Here is a 7,298-nt window from a genome sequence, read left to right on the forward strand (position 1 = left end):
CCTGTGTCTGCATCTTGGTCATATCCCTGAGTCGTGATAATATACACTACCATTCAAAAGTTTGAGGTCACTTAGAAATGTCCTTGTTTTTGAAAGAAAAGCACATTTTCTATTAATTAAAATGACATAAAATGATCAGAAATACAGTATAGACATTGTTAATGTTGTAATTGACTATTGTAGCTGGAAACTGCAGATTTTTTATGGACTGAGCAAGAGGATAAGTACATTAGACTGTCTAGTTTGAGAAACAGACGCCTCACAAGTCCTCAACTGGCAGCTTCGTTAAATAGTACCCGCAAAACACCAGTCTCAACATCAACAGTGAAGAGGCGACTCTGGGATGCTGGCCTTCTAGGTAGAGTTCCTCTGTCCAGTGTCTGTGTTCTTTTGCCCATCTTAATGTTTTCTTTTTATTGGCCAGTCTGAGATACGGCTTTTTCTTTGCAACTCTGCCTAGAAGGCTAGCATCCCGGAGTGGCGTCTTTACTATTGACATTGAGACTGGTGTTTTGCGGGGACTATTTAATGAAGCTGCCAGTTGGGGACTTGTGGGGCGTCTGTTTCTCAAACTAGACACTCTAATGTACTTGTCCTCTTGCTCAGTTGTGCACCGGGGCCTCCAACTCCTCTTTCTATTCTGGTTAGAGCCAGTTTGCACTGTTCTGTGAAGGGAGTTGTACACAGAGTTATACGAGATCTTCCGTTTCTTGGCAATTTCTCGCATGGAATAGCCTTCATTTCTCAGAACAAGAATACTGACAAGTTTCAGAAGATAGTTTCTAGCCATTTTGATCCTGTAATTGTACCCACAAATGCTGATGCTCCAGATACTCAACTAGTCAAAAGAAGGCCAGTTTTATTGCTTCTTTAATCAGAACAAGAGTTTTCAGCTGTGCTAACATAATTGCAAAAGGGTTTTCTAATGATCAATTAGCCTTTCAAAATGATAAACTTGGATTAGCTAACACAACGTGCCATTGGAACATAGGAGTGATGGTTGCTGACAAAAAAATCTGCCGCTTCCAGCTACAATAGTCATTTACAACATTAACAATATCTACACTGTATTTCTCAACAATTTGATGCTATTTGAATGGACAAGCAAATGTGCTTTTCTTTCAAAAACAAGGACATTTCTAAGTGATCCCAAACTTTTGAACAGTTGTTTTATTTTATTTTTTATTACACCTTTATTTAACCAGGTAGGCAAGTTGAGAACAAGTTCTCATTTACAATTGCAACCTGGCCAAGATAAAGCAAAGCAGTTCGACACATACAACAACACAGAGTTACACATGGAGTAAAACAAACATACAGTCAATAATACAGTAGAAACATAAGTCTATATATAATGTGAGCAAGTGAGGTGAGATAAAGGAGGTAAAGGCAAAAAAAAGGCCATGGTGGCAAAGTAAATACAAAATAGCAAGTAAAACACTGGAATGGTAGATTTGCAGTGGAAGAATGTGCAAGGTAGAGATCGAAATAATGGGGTGCAAAGGAGCAAAATAAATAAATACAGTAGGGGGAGAGGTAGTTGTTTGGGCTAAATTATAGATGGGCTATGTACAAGTGCAGTAATCTGTGAGCTGCTCTGACAGCTGGTGCTTAAAACTAGTGAGGGAGATAAGTGTTTCCAGTTTCAGAGATTTTTGTAGTTCGTTCCAGTCATTGGCAGCAGAGAACTGGAAGGAGAGGCGGCCAAAGGAAGAATTGGTTTTGGGGGTGACCAGAGAGGTATACCTGCTGGAGCGCGTGCTACAGGTGGGTGCTGCTATGGTGACCAGCGAGCTGAGATAAGGGGGGACTTTACCTAGAAGGGTCTTGGAGATGACCTGGAGCCAGTGGGTTTGGCGACGAGTATGAAGCGAGGGCCAGCCAACGAGAGCGTACAGGTCACAGTGGTGGGTAGTATATGGGGCTTTGGTGACAAAACGGATGGCACTTTGATAGACTGCATCCAAATTATTGTGTAGGGTATTGGAGGCTATTTTGTAAATTACATCGCCGAAGTCGAGGATCGGTAGAATGTTCAGTTTTACAAGGGTATGTTTGGCAGCATGAATGAAGGATGCTTTGTTGCGAAATTGGAAGCCAATTCTAGATTTATCTTTGCATTGGAGATGTTTGATGTGAGTCTGGAAGGAGAGTTTACAGTCTAACCAGACACCTAGATATTTGTAGTTGTCCACATATTCTAAGTCAGAACCGTCCAGAGTAGTGATGTTGGACGGGCGGGCAGGTGCAGGCAGGGATCGGTTGAAGAGCATGCATTTAGTTGTACTTGTATTTAAGAGCAATTGGAGGCCACGGAAGGAGAGTTGTATGGCATTGAAGCTTGCCTGGAGGGTTGTTAACACAGTGTCCAAAGAAGGGCCAGACGTATACAGAATGGTGTCGTCTGCGTAGAGGTGGATCGGAGACTCACCAGCAGCAAGAGCGACATCATTGATGTATACAGAGAAGAGAGTCGGTCCAAGAATGAAACCCTGTAGCACCCCCATAGAAACTGCCAGAGGCCCGGACAACAGGCCCTCCGATTTGACACACTGAACTCTATCAGAGAAGTAGTTGGTGAACCAGGCGAGGCAATCATTTGAGAATCCAAGGCTATCGAGTCTGCCGATGAGGATGTGGTGATTGACAGAGTCGAAAGCCTTGGCCAGGTCAATGAATACGGCTGCACAGTATTGTTTCTTATCGATGGCGGTTAAGATGTCGTTTAGGACATTGAGCGTGGCTGAGGTGCACCCATGAGAAATGGGGAAGGCTTGGGCGAGTTGCTGTGGGGGGTGCAGCGCTGCTGACCGGGGTAGGGGTAGCCAGGTGGAAAGCATGGCCAGCCGTAGAAAAATGCTTATTGAAATTTTCAATTATAGTGGATTTATCGGTGGTGACAGTGTTTCCTATCCTATGCAGTGGGCAGCTGGGAGGAGGTTTTCTTATTCTCCATGGACTTTACAGTGTCCCTGTCACGACTTCCGCCGAAGTTGGCTCCCCTGCCTGTTCGGGCGGTGCTCGGCGGTCGTCATCACCGTCCTACTAGCCACTACCGATCCCTTTTTCATTTGTCTGTTGGTTTTGTCTTATTAGTTTCACCTGTGTGTATTTTAGTTTAATTAGCGTCCTTATATATAGTAGGTTGTCCCGCCCTTGTTTTGTGCGGGATTGTTTTTGTTACTCTGTTGTATGGTGGTTTTTCGTGTATGTATTCTCCGGACTATTTTGGTCCTGTGTTTTGGGCTGGTTAATTGTATGCGCCCTGTGTGTTGGCGTGACCGTTTTGTGCGCCGGAGAATAAATTGACACTCTACTGAACCCTGCTCTCTGCGCCTGATTCCACCCACCACTCCTATCTCGTGACAGTCCCAGAACTTTTTTGAATTTGTGTTGCATGAAGCAAATTTCTGCTTGAAAAAGCTAGCCTTGGCTCTTCCAACTGCCTGTGTATATTGGTTTCTAGCTTCCCTGAAAAGTTGCATATCACGGGGGCTGTTCGATGCTAATGCAGAACGCCATAGGATGTTTTTGTGTTGGTTAGGGGCAGTCAGGTCTGGAGAGAACCAAGGGCTATATCTGTTCCTGGTTCTAAATATCTTGAATGGGGCATGCTTATTTAAAAAATAACCAGGCATCCTCTACTGAAGGGATGAGATCAATATCCTTCCAGGATACCTCGGCCAGGTCATTTCGAAAGGCCTGCTCGCTAAAGTGTATCAGGGAGCGTTTGACAGTGATGAGTGGAGGTCGTTTGACCGCTGATCCATTATGGATGCAGGCAATGAGGCAGTGATCGCTGAGATCTTGGTTGAAAACAGCAGAGGTGTATTGAGGAGGGCAAGTTGGTTAGTTTGATATCTATGAGGGTGCCTGTGTTTACGGCTTTGGGGTGGTACCTGGTAGGTTCATTGATAATTTGTGTGAGATTGAGGGCATCAAGCTTAGATTGTAGGATGGCTGGGGTGTTAAGCATGTTCCAGTTTAGGTCGCCTAGCAGCACGAGCTCTGAAGATAGATGGGGGGCAATCTGTTCACATATGGTGTCCAGAGCACAGCTGGGGGCAGAGGGTGGTCTATAGCAGGCGGCAACGGTGAGAGACTTGTTTTTAGAGAGGTTGATTTTTAAAGTTCAAATTGTTGGGGTACAGACCTGGATTGTAGGACAGAACTCTGCAGGCTATCTTTGCAGTATATTGCAACACCGCCCACTTTGGCCGTTCGATCTTGTCTGAAAATGTTGTAGTTAAGGATGAAGATTTCAGAATTTTTGGTGGTCTTCCTAAGCCAGGATTCAGAGACACGGCTAGACCATCCGGGTTGGCAGAGGGTGCTAAAGCAGTGAATAAAACTAATTTAGGGAGAAGACTTTTAATGTTAACATGCATGAAACCAAGACGATTAGGGTTACAGATGTCATCAAAAGAGAGCGCCTGGGGAATAGGAGTTGAGCTTGGCACTGCAGGGCCTGGATTCAAATAATGCATGTTTGTGTTGGAAATACACATTCATTCAAGAAACCACCTTTTGTGGCTGTGACAGACTTCTATTGATTGTCTGTGTGTGCATGTGTGTCTGTGTGTATCCTATACATCTGTGTGTGTGTGCGACATGATAACTAACCATTACAGCCTTTTCAAAGGATTTCTAAACCCTTATCATCCTACTGAGCATTGTCTGTGGTGATGTTACTTTGTTTGAAGAACTTTACAATGAATTGAATGTGAGGAAAGTTGTTACTCATACATTTCTGGAAGGGTGTCTTCTGCTTTTCGCCCAAGACCATCTGCTACACATGTTGAAATGATGACTCAAGCCCCTGTATTAAAAACATAAGGGAGTTCTTCAAGTCAAATAATGTTGACATGTAAAGTGTTCCTGAGATTTTTCGGAGAATTTGCTAGCCAATTTCTCGAAGACTTCAAGTCTTTTGTTCAACTGGTGATCAAACATGTATTGTGCCTTAACAACCTTTATTATGCCTTATTAACAACCTTTAAAAAACAGAACATATATAACCAGGTCCAATGCAAGTGAATTTAGATTATAAACCTCATCAAATTCATAAACATTACCAGAAAAGTGAAAACAATCCACCAAGGCTTGATTAAAACCTTTTCCAGAAAAGCAGTTTATGACAAAAGATTACTTCGAATAAATTCTGAAGGTGCATAATGAGATGTTTCTGTCTGATGGATTAGGTTGGGAAGACTAATAAGCCCAAACACTGAGTCCCAAATGGCACCCTCGTCCATATATAGTGCACTTTGTAGGGAATAGGACACGATTTGGGTCGGAAACTGGTAATTAAGAGACATCTCTGCAGGCAACTGCTATATATTGTCATTTATACAGCACTATCTGATAATACTCTGACCTAGCTTCAATCTGCTTCAGGGAATGTCTACTTTATATGAATCATGAAAACAGAGTGCTGAAATAAGGATGTCCTCCTATAGCGTCGTCCTCAGCCTCACAGATAACGAAGGAGTGTTGAAAAGACTACACGCTCTCTGAAATCCTTTTTTCATTAGAACATGCTGGCTGATAACTGATGTACTGGGGAACAAGGAGCTAAGTGCTGTTACAAGTCATTTAGGAGTGTGCCTGTTTTCTGAAACTTTAATCATATGTTTGAGTTTGACTTCAACTATCAGGGGAAAATAAGTCATTAAGAAGAATCTTTGCCTTCCAAAATTGGTTGTGTGTAATGTAAATTTTTTTACTACACAGAGTATAATCAAGAGAAATTTTCCAATTAGAAAATAACTGCAATTACATCAACAAATAGTCATAAAGATAGGCAAACCATGACTCCAGTTAGTTTAGAAATTGTTATTGTCTGAGCATGAGGAATGTTAAATGAATGCATAATTTTTTTAACAATTAAGTAGTACACATTTTACTATTTTGTTTAATGGATATTTTCAGGTTTATAATTTGTCGTAAATACAGTGTTATAAGTGGTGTCTGCTGTCAGATAGGCACTGAGTATTATGTCTAAAACAGCATTAGAAAACAACCCACATGGCTCCAGAGGAAATAGCTAGAAGCATCCAACATGATTGGATACTGTGGCACTGTACCAAACTACCACATGGAGAAACAGAGTGAACAGAAAGATGTTGCATGACATACTTTTCGCTAGCATGACCCTAATTCTTTCAAATGCCCTTCAAATGTCTGTCGATGTCATTCATGCACTGCTTGAAGGAGTTGTTTGCGTAATAACTATCTTCACAGGGACCATATCCCCCTTGTGTTACCAAGGATGTGCATTACCATGGCAACCCTATCTCAGAGGCAGCTTGAGGAGCAGCAGTTTGAAACTGTGTGGCTATACCATCCATGGTTAACTGCCTGCCAAGTATGCCTGTTTGATCATCATAGAAACCACTTTCTTAGCTTTGTTTTGACTTGAATAAGAACATAGTGTTACTACAGATGTAGGATCTTAATTTGATCACTCTTTTAATGTAGATAATCTTCCTGCACAGCAGGAAATGCAAACTTGTAGTGTACTCAAGGCTTCTAAAGTTAGTAATTTCCAATTTAAAATGTTAGACTTGCTTTGCCCTAACAAAAAAATGTATCAACCCCTACAAAAACTGTAATTATAATCCACATAATAATTCACATTTCCTGTTTCTGAATTATTATTTTCCTGCTGTAGCAAACTGACTGAAATTAAGATCCTACATCTGTACCTGTACACCCAACACCTACTGCATTTCTAAAAACTGACATTCTCAGAGCTGTTAAAATAGTGATCTACTGTAATGTTTTAATGCTGTATTTCACTGGTGTGATGCAATGCTGTAGTTCTCGTCAATTGATTGAGTTCATCTTTGGTAACTCTTTAAGTATCTGGCACTACAGTAAATTCAAAGCCCTCTGATGTTATCATGGTCTTGATAAGATCTTCTGTCTGGTCAAGGATGAGGTTGCTGGTGAAAGCATGCACATAGGGGCTGTAGCCTACGTACTGCCTCTATGTATCTAATGGTTGCATTCAGCCCCACAGTGAACACCTCACATTAGCCTGACTTTCTGAGCGTTTTTTTATGAAGCATGTTAAGTGTATATGAACAGTGCATTGCGAAAGTATTCGGCCCCCTTGAACTTTGTGACCTTTTGCCACATTTCAGGCTTCAAACATAAAGATATAAAACTGTATTTTTTTGTGAAGAATCAACAACAAGTGGGACACAATCATGAAGTGAAACAACATTTATTGGATATTTCAAACTTTTTTAACAAATCAAACACTGAAAAATTGGGCGTGCAAAATTATTCAG

The sequence above is a fragment of the Oncorhynchus mykiss genome, chromosome 14 (genome assembly GCF_057628025.1).
Source record: "Oncorhynchus mykiss isolate SJ-2025 chromosome 14, ASM5762802v1, whole genome shotgun sequence".
Taxonomy (NCBI): Eukaryota; Metazoa; Chordata; class Actinopteri; order Salmoniformes; family Salmonidae; genus Oncorhynchus; species Oncorhynchus mykiss.